Source organism: Agelaius phoeniceus, chromosome 12, assembly GCF_051311805.1.
Source record: "Agelaius phoeniceus isolate bAgePho1 chromosome 12, bAgePho1.hap1, whole genome shotgun sequence".
Taxonomy (NCBI): domain Eukaryota; kingdom Metazoa; phylum Chordata; class Aves; order Passeriformes; family Icteridae; genus Agelaius; species Agelaius phoeniceus.
Window position 1 is genome coordinate 3,152,687 of NC_135276.1, and position 13,516 is coordinate 3,166,202.

Here is a 13,516-nt window from a genome sequence, read left to right on the forward strand (position 1 = left end):
ACAGAGTTTTCTGATTAGCAGCACTGAAATTACTGTTATTTTCACTTGATGAGTATCATAGCCAAGTGTGTGGGTTTGGGGTTTTTTGGGGGGGAATGAGAGCCAGATGATTGGATGCTGAGCCCTGTAGGCAAAAATTTTGCTTACATGTATTTTAACAGTTTTTAACTACTCTCCTACTACTACACATTGCCTTATTTTCTAACTTTACTAGACATTTCTGTACATCATTAAATGTTTATTCCATTTAGAAGGTAAGGTTCTAAATAAGTCATAGAAATGAAAAGCAATCACCTTTTACTAAGGAAGACAGGATTAACAGAGACTCTTTCTGTAGAAATAGGATTTGAAAATACATCATTTTTTACAGCAAATTTTTCTGTGTAAAACCTGCATTAAGCCTGAGAAATAATATGAAAGCAGTTTAAACTCACATCCTAGACCAGGCCTATTTCTCAACAATTCCTAAAGTCGGTAGCACCATGACAATTATGTCAAAGGGATCGGTTTGGGATGATGTTTGTGCGTTTTACATAATTCCCAAATAAATGCACTGAACACCAGTGCTGAACCCTGCAGTTTGTTCAGCAAGTGACTTTGGACAGAAAAGGAATAGAGAACTTTGCAGGTGCCGCCGGCGATCTCCACCTCGAACAGCTCTCCTGGATCGGGACGCTGCATCTGATCCCAGAACAACACAGTGAGAACCCTCGCAATTTTAAGCTCATGTAAAATATTCCCTGATTAACTCATCCCCCTCTCCCTTTTTGTGCCGCCGGGCCGCCCCTCGGGCTCTTCGCCCCGCACCCGGGGCCGGTCCCGGGCTCTCCGCGCCCCCGCCCGGACCCCGCGGTGCCGGTGCCGTCCCCGCCGCCCCCTCGGCTCCGCTGCCCGCGGCCGGCGCCGCCCGCCGCTCCCGCCGCCCCTTCCCGCTGTCACTCGCGGCTCCGCCCGCCCCTCGCCGGCCCCTCCCCGGCCCCGGCGGAGCCGCCGCCGTTTCCGGAGCGCTCGGCGCGGGGCCCGGGGCTGTCGCGGGCAGGTGAGTGAGCGCCGCGCCGACCCCGCCGAGCCCCGCGGCCCGGCCCGGCCCCGCCCGCGTCCGCCCGAGCCCCGCAGCGCGGCCCGCGGGCCCGGCCGGGCGGGCACCGGGCTGGCAGCGCCCGCGGCACCGGGCGGACGCGGCGCGGAGGGCGGCAGCGCCCGGGGCAGCCCCTGGGCCGCTTGGGAGGCGCCGGCGGGGGCTGGGGCCGGGGGGAGCCCCGGCCGGGGGGAGGCGAGGCGGCGGTGCCGGTTCCCACCGGGACCGTGGCCGCGGTGCCCCGGCGGGGCCGGGCCGGGCCGGGCGCGGTGTCGGGGGCAGCCCGGGGCGGTGTCGGGGGCAGCCCGAGGCGGTGTCGGGGGCTGCGGCCGCCCCCCCGTGACCCGTGTGCGGGCAGCCCGGGCAGCACGGCGGGGCCGGGACTGCGCCTGCGGGAATTCCTGCGCACCTTCCTGCTCCACGGTGACCCGGGGCGCCCGCCCGGCCCGGCCCCGCCGGCCCCCGGCGCTGGGGCGGCCCCGCCGCGCGGCCTCTCCCGGGCGGCGCCGGCCGGAGCTCCCCGGTACCGCGGCAGCGGCGCCGCCCAAAGCCCGGCCGGGCTCGGGGCCCCCGGGCCGCTCCGCGCCCCCCGGGCCGGGGCCTGCGGGCAGCGGCGTCCCCGGCCGCTGCAGGGGCTGCGTACAGATCGTTCACCTGATGCGAGCTGCGAGTGCCGCTTGTTGTTGCCGAGCCTTATGTTGTGTGCATATGGTAGCTGCCAGCAGAAGAGGATAACGCATTTTGGGCTGTAGCTTAAAACTTTATCAATGCTCCCTTGCTTCTGCCTGCTTGAGGGGTTTTATTCGTTTGAGCGGAGAGGAAATGGTAGAGGTATGTATTTGTCGGGTGAATGTCGGCTTAGGAACTTGAAAGCAGTCGGAAGGTCTTATTTGTTTGTTTTATGTGAGGTTATAAACCCTGTCAGAGGTATAAATTGGCCGTTATTATTATCATTACTGATTTTATAGAGGCACAGATGTCTGGGTGTTGTGACGAGGGCCATACCTCAGTGGTGCGTAGCTGCAGTAAACTTGGTGTTACCGAGTGGCTCCTTCGGAGGCACATGCAGCTGGCACGGGCTGAGGCTTGGCTCCCAAAATGGCACTGCATCTGGAACTGCCGGCTGGCCTTGGACAATCTCTCATCTACAGCTGCTGGATTTTCAGGCTATTGTTGCTGGATGTTTCTGTTTCCTCAGCTCAGTGCTGTCAGCAGATAGGTAGTGGTGCCCTTGAGGAGCTGTATTTGTTTTCTGTGGGCACCGGCGGCTGAAGCTCCCCTTCCCTCACCTCTCTGAGGTATGTGCTATGTGTTGTGTGGCTCCTGGCACATGAAGGTTTTGGTGTGCAGCTCATGGGATCAGCAGTGTGGGCCCATTTTGGTATGTGCACAGGTGCTGTTTGTGCATCGTGAGTACCAACATGATTTTGCACTTGGCTCGAATCTTCTACTGGGCAATGTTTTTACAGAAGATAAAGCTGGACCCTTCTGTAAAGAATGCCAAGTTTTCCAGGTTCAAGACTTGCAGAAGGTTTTTCTTTCTTCCTGTATTTTCTGTTCTTTCCTTCCCAGCAGACCTTTCTAAGTATTTAATGTCTGGTTGTGATGAAGGTGTGTTTTGTGTTCCTGGTGCTTGGAGGAGCCAGGCTGGAGCAGCTCAGTGCCGCTGCTTTCTCTCCGTGCCTCTCGTGGTGCTGCTCCCTCGGTCGGTGTAAGGCAGGCTGCTCTCCTTCTGTATCAGGGGTTACTCAGGGTGCTTAGGAAACTGGAAGCAATGCATACAGGGAATATTTTCCTAGGTGAAAGTCTGTTCTGAGACTCTGAATTTTGGCTAGCAGGTAAATGATCCCTCATAAAATGTGATAAGGCAAATATGTGCTACCGACGTGTCAAAGTGAGGTCTGGGTTTCTTCTGCTTCTTGGGCGTCACCTTGGGTTTGGTCACTGGCATCTTATTTTTCTGAGGGTGTGCTGTCTCCAGCTTGAGATCTTTATTCCCCACTTCTTCCCACTATTTATTATTTTTCAACACTCCTTCTGCCTCAGCATACAAATGGCGTCCAGTTTTTCTTTGCAACAAAACAATTGTATTTTTCTGTCCTAAGTAAGCTTTTCTTTAAATCTGACACTGACAGTCATTTTAAGTGCTTACACTTGCCTTACTCAAAACAGGGTTATGTCAAGAGAAATTGTGCTGCTGCTTTTGTTTATGTGGTAGTACTGTAATAGGAAAAGACTTGTTCTTGGTACAATGAATGCTGGTACACCAGAAATCCTGCTAATGATAGTGATTAATGGGTGCTGCTCAAAATAGCTATCACTGCTGATATGACTAATTGTGCTGTATGAAAAGAGCTCCTTTATTCCCAGTAATCTCAAGGTGTTTCTAGAGTTCTAGAGAAGTGTCTGATCAGTGCAGATAGGTAACTGCACAGGGAGATACAGAACTTGCTGGAGTGTGGCAGCTCTCGGGAGCTTGCTGCTGTGCTGCAGGACCAGTCAGGGCTGAGCATGAGTATTTTCTTGTGGTGATTGTAGGTAGATAGAATATTATTACTGGAATTGGGTGTTAGCCAGTGCAACAACCTACGTGTTGCAAACAATGCCAGGGTATTGTCAGGAGCTACAGAAGGGGTTTATGTTGAACATGAAAGATGACATTTCCAGCAGCATGGGTAACCTCATCACAGGGTGCTCTGCTGGGGCTGGCTCTGAGGGCAACTGGCGCTGCTGCACTTGACAAAACTCTGTGTTGTAACTGCTCTGCTCCTCCTAGAGCTTGGTGATGTGTCTGGATGCCCTGCCCAGGCCTTTGGTGACAAGCTGCAGGCAATCCCATGCTTCTGGGCCATGGTGCGTTCCAGGTTCTGTTTTGATTTTGTATGTGCCGGACACTTAGTGGGGACTGTGGATCTAAACCATAGGAGGTCCTGTGTCTTGATACCTGTAAAATCTGAAATTCTGGCTTGTAGGATGAAAAAATGTATTGAAAATTAGGTAGAATATGTTAAAGATGGGTTTCACACTCACTGAGAAGAAGCTTGAAGTTGTGTTTGTTGCACCTCTGGCTTTGTGTTTCTTCTCTTCTGCTGTTCATGTACCTCAAGACAATTTTACATTAGGAGCTGTTTAGACATTTGTCCTTTCAGCCATCAAAGAAACCCTTAAGGTGTGTGTGGGGGAATAGGACACATTCCATTCACAAATTCTGCTTTGCAGGTGAATTGCCAATTTGGTCTGATAGGATTCCAGTCTTGTAGTGTTCTGTGGATAAACTGGTTTAGTCCAGTCCTTGAATTTTGTCTAAATGATGATTAAAACAAGGAGACAAAAAAAGAATTTTAAAATAGAACTTCAGAATCATAATTTTGGTGGTAATGAGGTGTGTTTCACTTTGAAGAGCTCTAATGTGACTAGAAAAATTGTTTTGAGAACTGTGGTCTTGGAGTGTCAATCTGGTCTTACCCTGCTGTAATTAATGAATTACTGTGTTGGTTATTTAAGATAAATTTTGGGGAATTGATCTGTGTGATTCTGTTAAGGTCACAAGCTTTGCATGAGGCAAACCAGCTTCCAGGGATTCAGGCTGGAGTGCTTTGGAGTAAAAGAAAAAGGAGTGTGTGTGTGTGAGAAAAAGCAAAATAGAAGGTTTAGAAATGCTGGTCAAGCCTTGAAGAATGACAGAAAAGGGCTGAAAAGGGGAATGCCGAAGAGCCCAGGTACAGCTGGGGGAGCCCTGGGATGTCTCTGAGGGTAGGGGTGGGTCTGAGGTGGGAGTAGCTGGGGCTCTGTGAGCCTTTCAGGCATCTTTGAGAGGCTGTGCAGCACGCCAGGCATTTTCCCAGCTGTGATACTGCATTCCATCGATGGCAAATTGGCTTCAGTCTGGTGATAACACACGGCAGCTTTTCCAACTCCAGTTGGAAGTGTGGTATTCTAGGACTTGGCTTTGAAAACCATTTGCACTGAGGAAATAAATATTCTTCCTTCTAAGGAAAGCCCTCGTAGGAGAACACAATAGCATTGGCAGATAGAATTTTTGCTGTATTAGCTAAAAAGCAAACCAAAAACTTGAAAAAAAAATTTGCTGTAGAGTAACTGCCCATGTTTTACTGTTAGGGTCACATTGACAAAATAATGCCTTAGGAAACATCTTTACAATGCATCCCTAAGCTGTGACCAATTCCTGCTTATGTTTTTAGTAACATTTTCTCCCTGATATATCTGATGAGTATTTTCTGGTTTAGGCTAGCTAGATTTTCATTGTTCCTTCTTTGTGATCTTTTGTTGCTGACTTTCCTAAGAGTTTTCTGCTTTTTCAGGTGGTTGGGGGTGTGGGGTCAACGGGACTCTGTGGTTTATCAAGCATTATTACAGTGGGGTACTTGTCAGGCATTAACATTTTCTGGTAAGCATTTCTGTACAACAGCATTGCAAAAGATAGATTCTTTGGGAAATTTCAACAGGAGAATTCTTCCACCACCCTGTCGGTCACTCCTCATGTTGAGCTATTCTATTTTTGTTCTTTCCTGACACTACCTCTGTGCTGGTTAGAATGCTGTAAGGGAACATGTCAACTGGCTGTTTAACAGCAGTGTTTTAGGTGTGACTCTTGTTTAGTTGTGCACTCAAAGTTGACATTTAAATGGTACTGTCCAATTATAGAAAATTCCTCGGGCTCCGTGTCGTGTACTCTGCAATCTGGGAGCAGAAGAAATCTCCTTAACCTAAACAGCTTCTGAATGTAAGAGAAAGTTTGTTTCCCTTGATAGAAATAATAATTTTGTACTTAGTTTCTTTAATGCTTTATTTTAACACGTTTTGGGAACTCTAAAGCAGAGTTGTAAAGGAGAGGGTAGGAGAAGAGCAGGAACAAGGGACTTCCTTTTTTCCATTTCTCCACAGGCATCTCTAGTGTGATTCATTCATGTGAGAGTTGTCTACCAATGAAATTTATCTCTAATCCTGTCAGTAACTGAGTGGTTTTAGTTTCCCAAGCAGATTACCTGACTGTCATAACTGGTATGTTTGCGAGTTTCTTGATGGTGTTGGGAATTCCTCTGGATTTACTGGGGTAAAATTAGATCCTCTGAAGCATGTCCACATGATTTGTCTCATACCAGGATATTCAGGGCAATGATACTAGGCATTTTTAATAAAATTGAACTTCCTGCTCTTCTGTACATATTACAGAAGTTGGCTGTGTACCTGAGAACACTTGGAGTCCAAACACAAGGACTTCCCTGGAGAAAGATAAAGCTCCTGAATGTCTGCAGCTCACATTCCAGGAAAATCTGGAGATCTTTCCTAAGAGTCTAAGTACAAGGTAACATTTTTTTGAAGTCCCTTAAAAATATTTGTAGCTGGTAATCTCATCCTGAAGAAGCCAGCTATTCTTTTTATATGATCATGTAACAAAACTGCTGAAAAGCAGAGGGGGCTGTGGGGCCTAGGAAGGACACACACAGAAACACTCCTCTTCTTGGAAGACTCTTCTCATGGCTGCATCCTCCCAGCTGCAGTGACAGCCTGGGGAATCACAGGGGAAGGATCACAGTGAGTAAATGTCATTCTGTGCCACACTCCAAAAGATTTGAGGAACGTAACCTCTTTCTGGTGAGTATTTCAAAATGTTTCTCAGAATGCTATTTGCAAATCTTGCACCAGATGGTTTTGTATCATGTGGAAGGAGGAAGGATACAAGGAGGAAGAGGGTACCTAAAAATGTTATTCTTCCAGTTCTGTGTGTTCTTCTTCAGGGCAACTTCAGTGTAGGATGAATTTGTAATCTGCAAATACTCAGAAGAAACCGTGTTTGTCAAATGCAGGTAAAAATGAATGCAGGTGTTCATTGTTTGTTCGAGGCCCCTGTGTTTGTAAAAGATGGCCAGATCCTGAGCAGAGAAGGTACTGGTGGGAGAGGAGAGTAGCAATGCTGCTTGTGTGGAGTGCTCTGCAGCTCTTGGTGCAAGCAGGAGTTAAGGCCAGGTGGTGTGGAATAGCATTAACTCAGACTGTGTGAGGACACTGTTCCAGAGTCCTGCCTCATCAGTGCATGTTTCTGAGCTGCAGAATAAACTTTATTTAGCCTCTTACCAAACACATAGTTAGATATTTATTTGTGGTTTTTCGGCTGAGCAATACAACTTGCAAATATTTAAATATTAAGGCAATAAGATCGACCCTTTCTGCTATATGAGATAAGCATTTGCAAGCAAGTGATGCAATCAAAAACTTTAATATGATGATGAAAAATAGATCTTCTCCTAAATATGCATGTATTCTTTAGGAAAAACAAAAACCTTTAACTTACTAAATAAACAGAATGAAGAAACTTGGTAATGATCAGAATTTTGTTTTACTGAGTTCAGTTGTGAGTGGTGCAGATGACAGAGCAGAGGTGTGAGTGGCTACTTGGACATTCCTTCAGTAACTCATAGTGCAGTACAAACAAATTGCCCTTTCACCAGTGTGAATAGGTGCACATCTTCTGATAGAAACAAGGTCAAGGCTTTGGTAGTGTTACACTTGTTCTGGCTGTTTTTAAAGAGAAGTTGGTCAAGTTTATGTATAGAAGAGCAGGGTAGGTCAACCAAAAATTAAATTTCCTAAAGTAATGCAAGTGTATGTGAACTTGTAGTTCCGTTTTTGTTTTTTCTGGCTTATTTTTGTTTCATGCTGATGAAAATTGTATGAAGTCCTGGAAAGAAATGTCAGTTATTAGAACCAAACCCTGAAAAACAGAGCATGTTATAGCAACATTCTGCTTTTGGGAGCATGCTTGGTTCTGTATTAAAATGTTGGAGAAGTCCTTACTCAAAGGAGTCTTTCTGTCTGTCTTGTATTGCCTTCAGAAGGAGAATGAAAACATTTTTTTTGAGCAATCCTATTAGATCTTATAATAAACTTCTTTGTGTAAACATTGCAATAATTTCCAGGGCAACAGATTGTGATGTTGAATTCAGGACTTTGACCTCATTCCAGGCCCAAAGGGGAGCAAAGCTTGTAAAGTTTTAGGCAGGTATTACAAAATAACTTTGGTAATTAGCAAATTTTATATAAAACTTGGCTGTGAATTTAACACAGCCTTGTTCATACCTCCTTCTTAGCAAAGATATTCTACAGATCCAGATTATCAATGCTAATTTAAATGTTGTCTTTCACATGGATGGCTATTTCAGTTTTAAGACCAAATGCTGGGTTGTGGGCCAGTGTAAGGTCTGGTTTGGCAGTCTCTGGTCAAGTGCACTTAGAGCTTTTTCCATGTGGAAAAGTGGTACATCTGCCCTGTGCTATTTTGAAGTCAATCTGTTGCTTGCTTTAGTGGTTAGAAAAGTTCCTTGACTGGTTATGTGAATCCATTGCTCTGCAGATGTTTCTGGATAGGAAATCTGTTGAAAACCACTAATGATACATTTTTTGGTTTTGTATAGGAATGTTACATTTTTGTGGTGATGAATTGGTATGATAGATTAAATCTGTCGTTGACACACAAGATTTAGGGAAATGTTTTTTGGGTAAAGTGCATTTTCTTCCTTTGAAGATGCAGCAGGAAAAGAGCTTGTTTGGTTTTTTTTTTTTCTAATCTTAGTTTCTGGAATGGTTGGGTGGTAGGAGGTTTGACTGGGGTTGTCTGATACAGACAGACAAATGAAAAACAGACCATGGTTTGCTCTGTACTTGTGCTTCTGCTGAACATGGGTTAGAAGATGAGAGCTCCTGTGTGTGCCCTCCTTTTCCATATTTCAGTGATCATCAGGTGCCTGGCAGATGCCAGGAGCTGTCCCTCAGGAGGTGCCAGGTGGATGCTGTGTATTGGGGTGTTTCTGGAGGCTGTTCTTGGCCAGGTGTGTTAGATGAACACCATGCTGTGGGAATTTCTCAGAGGAGCTCCTCTGCCTTTAAAGGTGCAGGATATAAGTTTAATTTGCTCTTAAACAGCTGCACAGTTTGTTGTTTGTGCAGTGCATTGATGGGGGGGTTGTGACAATTTGCAGTGATTTTTACACTAAACTTCTGAGGACATGTCTGTAGGTTGGCATGTTGCTGTTCTTCAAGTTCCTCTATCCTTACCCTCTTATTCATGATTCCCTTGCACTCAGGGGGATTATTGATGGAAATGTCTGTCTAGACTGCCTTCTCCTGGGTTTCAGCATCTTTTGCTGTGTTTCACTTGAGAGGCCTTCATGGCCCCTGACTTTATGCAGTGTGAGAGATGAAGACTGCTGCTGGTTTTATGTGACTTGGCTTTATATGACTTTATATGACATTTGGCTTAATGTTGTAGTTTGTTCTTTTTCCTGGGACATTCACATTTTTATGGGGCTTTTTTTTCAGCTTCACATTGCAGCCATTGGGTGCTTTTCTCTGTCTGATGTCATATGTTGTTACTGGTATTTTAAGTCACGTTCTGAAACAGGAGAAAATGACATATTTCAGTCAGCTGCTTTCTGCTAAAAGGTTGTATCTATATTTTGTTCTGAAATTGTTGTAGGACAGATGAAGCAGTTTCTTTCCAAAAATTCTTGTGCTTTCAGGGAGGCAATATATTGTGTCTTCTTTGCATATGCTGTTTGATATATTCTGGTCTGGAGCATGAGTTTTCTCTGCTGTGTTGATTGTATTTCGCTGCACATGAAATGAAAGAAAGAAAAACATGTCTAATATAGTTTACTAAATTTTCTACACTACATAATAATGCTCCTTTTCCTTTTGACTTAAAGCTTTGTAAGTGATCCAGTCTTCATAATCATGAGTGTTCCCAGGAAGGTGTCCTGTGTTTTGATTCAGATGTTCAGTGTGTTGAAGAATAAATTATAATATGAATTCAGGGCATCTTGCATATTGCATCTATGCTAAATATTTTTCTCTAAAACGAATTCTAATGTGAGCAAAGTTAAACTGGTATAATTTGGAACAGTAGACTTTAGGCAAAATTGGAAGTAGCTGTGTGTGAATATTGATTATTGTGCTCAGTAGCATGTGAAAAACCTCATCGTGCCTCAAAGCACTGTAGCCTTAGTGGACTTAAAATCCTTTATTTAGCTGTTGCTAAGGATTTGTGTTGAGGATTTTTAATATTTCTTCTTTTACATCACACCATTGACCCAAGTGCTGTAGCTCAGTGGCTTTCCCTGGCCTTACACTGTCACAGGCAGGTGGTGCTTTGGCCAAAGCTTGGTGGGTTTCTGTCTGCACAGCCCAAACCTTGGGGTCTCAGAGGATCCACTTCATATATTCTGAAAAAAAGCAGGGAATGGTAATTGCAGCTGCAGAATAACCCTCAGAGGAGGGAAACACTTGACAAATTGACTTACATGTATCAGTGTGTGTCCTGTGTGTCCTCAGGTGTAAGGTGCCTTTGTCTTAACTGCTGGGTGTTCCAGCACAGCAGGTCAGGTGCTGTGCACCTCTTTGGTAAGAACCAGCATTTACAGGACTAATACTTCAAAAGTCATGCTTTGTAGATGATGTGAAGGGAAGAACTGGTTTTTGTTTTTCTGATAAATGACTTTTTTCCTAAAGCTGCTGCTCCATGTTCTTCCCTATGGAAGATGCTGCCTCATGCTGGGCTGGTGGTGAGCTGAAGGTTGTGTGCCAGGTACTTGTGGCTTACTTGCACTTACACTGCAGTGCCTCTCCTTTTTTTTTGTTGTTTGTTTTCTTTTCTTTGTACAAAATGTTGGGTTTTGTTAAATATGAGAAGAGGGTAGTAAGAAACACAGCAAAACAACTGCTCATGGTCATGAACTCAATAAGTAATTGAGAGAGACTATTCAATGTAATTTTTTAGAACTACAAATATTAGGTAAAAAACTCTTTATGAATAACAAGATTAAATCTGTCACTATGACAAGAGAGAATGTTCTTTGCTGAGGGGGGGTAGATTTAGATTAAATATTAGGAGGAAATGATCCCCTGTGGGGGTGCTGAGCCCTGGCACAGAGAAGCTGTGGCTGCCCCACCCCGGAAATGTCCAAGGCCAGGTTGGATGGGCCCTTGGAATAACCAAGGATAACTGGGATAGTGGAAGGTGTCCTGCCCATGGCAGGGCTGGGATGAGATGGGCTTTAAGGTTCTTCCAACCCAAAACATTCTGTGAATTCAGGATAAGTCAAGTCAGGTATTTACAACATTGGTGTATGGTAAAAACCTCCATGCCACAAGATTTTTTCATTGATGCTTTTTCTTGAGTAGTTATCTTCTAGGTGCTTACTAGTAGAGGTTGCTTAATTTAACATTGAAATAGTTTTTATTAGTACTAAATAAGTGTCAGTTTGGACTAATAAAAATCCATTGTTGTGACCAAAGTGTGGACAAAGAAATGACCCCTAAACAGAGTGTATGTTTCAAATTCAGAGACAAATGCCAGCATAATCACCTGAAGAATATGAAAAGCAGTCCATGGAATAATTTTCTGTTTCAGACAGAGAATAAAACATTAGCTCTAAGAGCAGCTAAGGTTCCATTTTACAAGTGACTCTGCTGTTTAAAGTGATTTTCTGATAGGCATGCAGCAACTCAGAAAGCAGCAGGATGCCTCACTAATAGCATTTGAGAGCCCTAAAATATAGTTTCATCTGAATTTTGAATATTGTTATATTGATATGCTGTGAAAAAACCCATCAGTTTCATTGCCAGGCACAGAATCATCTCCATTTTTTATGCTGCTGAATCCAGTCACTGTCCTTTCCCCCGTGCTTATTTTTGTTCTTGCTTTTAGTTTTACTTTTTTTCCTGCTTTAAACTTTAATTGCCATATAAAACTCTCCTGATTGTATGTGTTACATAGTGAGGATTGGAATGTTAGCTGAAAGATGGGGAGAGGAATCTGCCATGCTGAAAATGCAAAAGATTTCCTGTTATTGTTACTCAGTTTGGTGTGGGTTAGTGTCCCTGGGGCAGCTAAAGCACTGCCCAAACTCTCCTTGCTTCATGGAAATGCACAAGTGGTAGCAGAGGATAAAACCCCTTGGTGTATCCAATAATACTCTGATTGTGGTTAGTCCCAGTTCTGTCCTTAGAACACATTGTTCCTAATAAAATAAATGCACAAAGTGGTATGGCCTGCTCCAGCTGCAGAGTGTTACTGGATGCTTTGAAGGAAGGTAATTATTTGATTTATTTCTAGACTTGAAATTTGGAGAAAATGTCTCATTGAAATCCGACTCCTTCAGTGGGCAGAGCACGTATTGTGCAGTGTGCACGTAGCAGGCATTGTTAGGTACATGCAGGAAATCCATATTTTGTATTGCTGTGGGTAAAACCAAATCTATGAATACCTCAGTGTGTGGTAAGGATCCTTGTCTGATGCTGTGGGGTTTAAGCTGGCTGGAGTTAATCTGAAAGTAGGGAAAAGAAATTGATGATGGATCAGTGTTGTTGAATTGGAAATAAAAAAGCAGAATATGTTTTTAGTGTTCAGAATTTGCAGGAAACTCCAAACTTCACGTTATAAATAGAAATGCAGAAAATAAATGTGGCATCCCTGTGTTTGTGCATTATAGTGTTCCCTGAGAGGTTTCTACAGATAGGCAATTACAGTATCTATATCCTACATAATCCACAATATCTAACAGAATAGTTCTAAAAGCAGAGCAAAATCCTTGCAGAGCTGTAGGAGGAAGGAGTATTGGTGCAGTAGGAACACAGCTCCCTGTTTTTTGCCTCTTAGCATGGTGGGGAATAAGAGTGGATGGAAATCCTCCTGCAGAAGCATTTGCTGCTTTCTTTGGTTGTGCTGCAGCCATTGGCACTTTCTGCTGCCATCAGTAATTCAGGGGCACAGGACACACAGGTTCAGGTTTTTATCAGAGCCTGCCTAATGGGGGAAAATGTGGAAGAAGGGGCATTATCATTAAATAGAGACCATAATAAAGAACTGCAGTGGAAGTTGAAGCCTTAGATGTCAAGGTCCAGCAGCAGGGCTCTTCCCAACCACTCCATTGTTCCCTGGGCTCTGTTACTTTGCTGCTTCTCTTAAAGCAGATGCAAGAAGGATTTTTTCCCTAAATAATAATTTCACCTACCTTCTCCAGAGCCATTGTGGAAGTAGTTGTTTCCATAATACTGATTATGAAGAGCATGGGCATTGAGTTCTGTCCAAACTGAGCGTGGCTGAGCTGTAAGTGCTGTGTGATGGTTCCACTGGGGCTGGAGGGATTTGGAAGCCGTGAGTGTGTGGGATCTGTGTTCAGGTAGAAGATTCCTGCTGTGTTCCTGAGGGCTGGATCTGCAGTGTGCTCCCAGCAGGGAGCTGTGTGAGCTCAGCCAGGTGTGCCAGGAGTTTGTGGCAGGTAGCAGAGTCACAAGGCACGGTGGCCAATTCACTGTTTACTAGATCACATTGGTGTCCTTGTAGATCATACTTACTAATTTAAATGGGGTTGTTAAATTAATTTTTAAGCATTAGTTTACTGACTGTGTTGTTAAGTATCA

The 13,516-nt window shown here is 44.5% G+C and overlaps 1 protein-coding gene across 2 annotated transcripts in view; it reads left to right on the forward strand.

Moving 5' to 3' along the window:
* The first annotated feature begins 921 nt into the window (after positions 1–921).
* GARRE1 (granule associated Rac and RHOG effector 1) overlaps positions 922–13,516 on the forward strand; it is a 60,810-nt gene continuing 48,215 nt past the window's right edge. The window contains exon 1 of one of the 2 annotated variants that reach the window (XM_054640607.2): positions 922–1,039. The gene's annotated coding sequence lies outside the window, so the exon portion shown is untranslated. Of the gene's footprint in view, positions 1,040–6,295; positions 6,405–13,516 lie in introns of those variants that run through there. The other variant, XM_077184975.1, reaches the window with a different exon arrangement.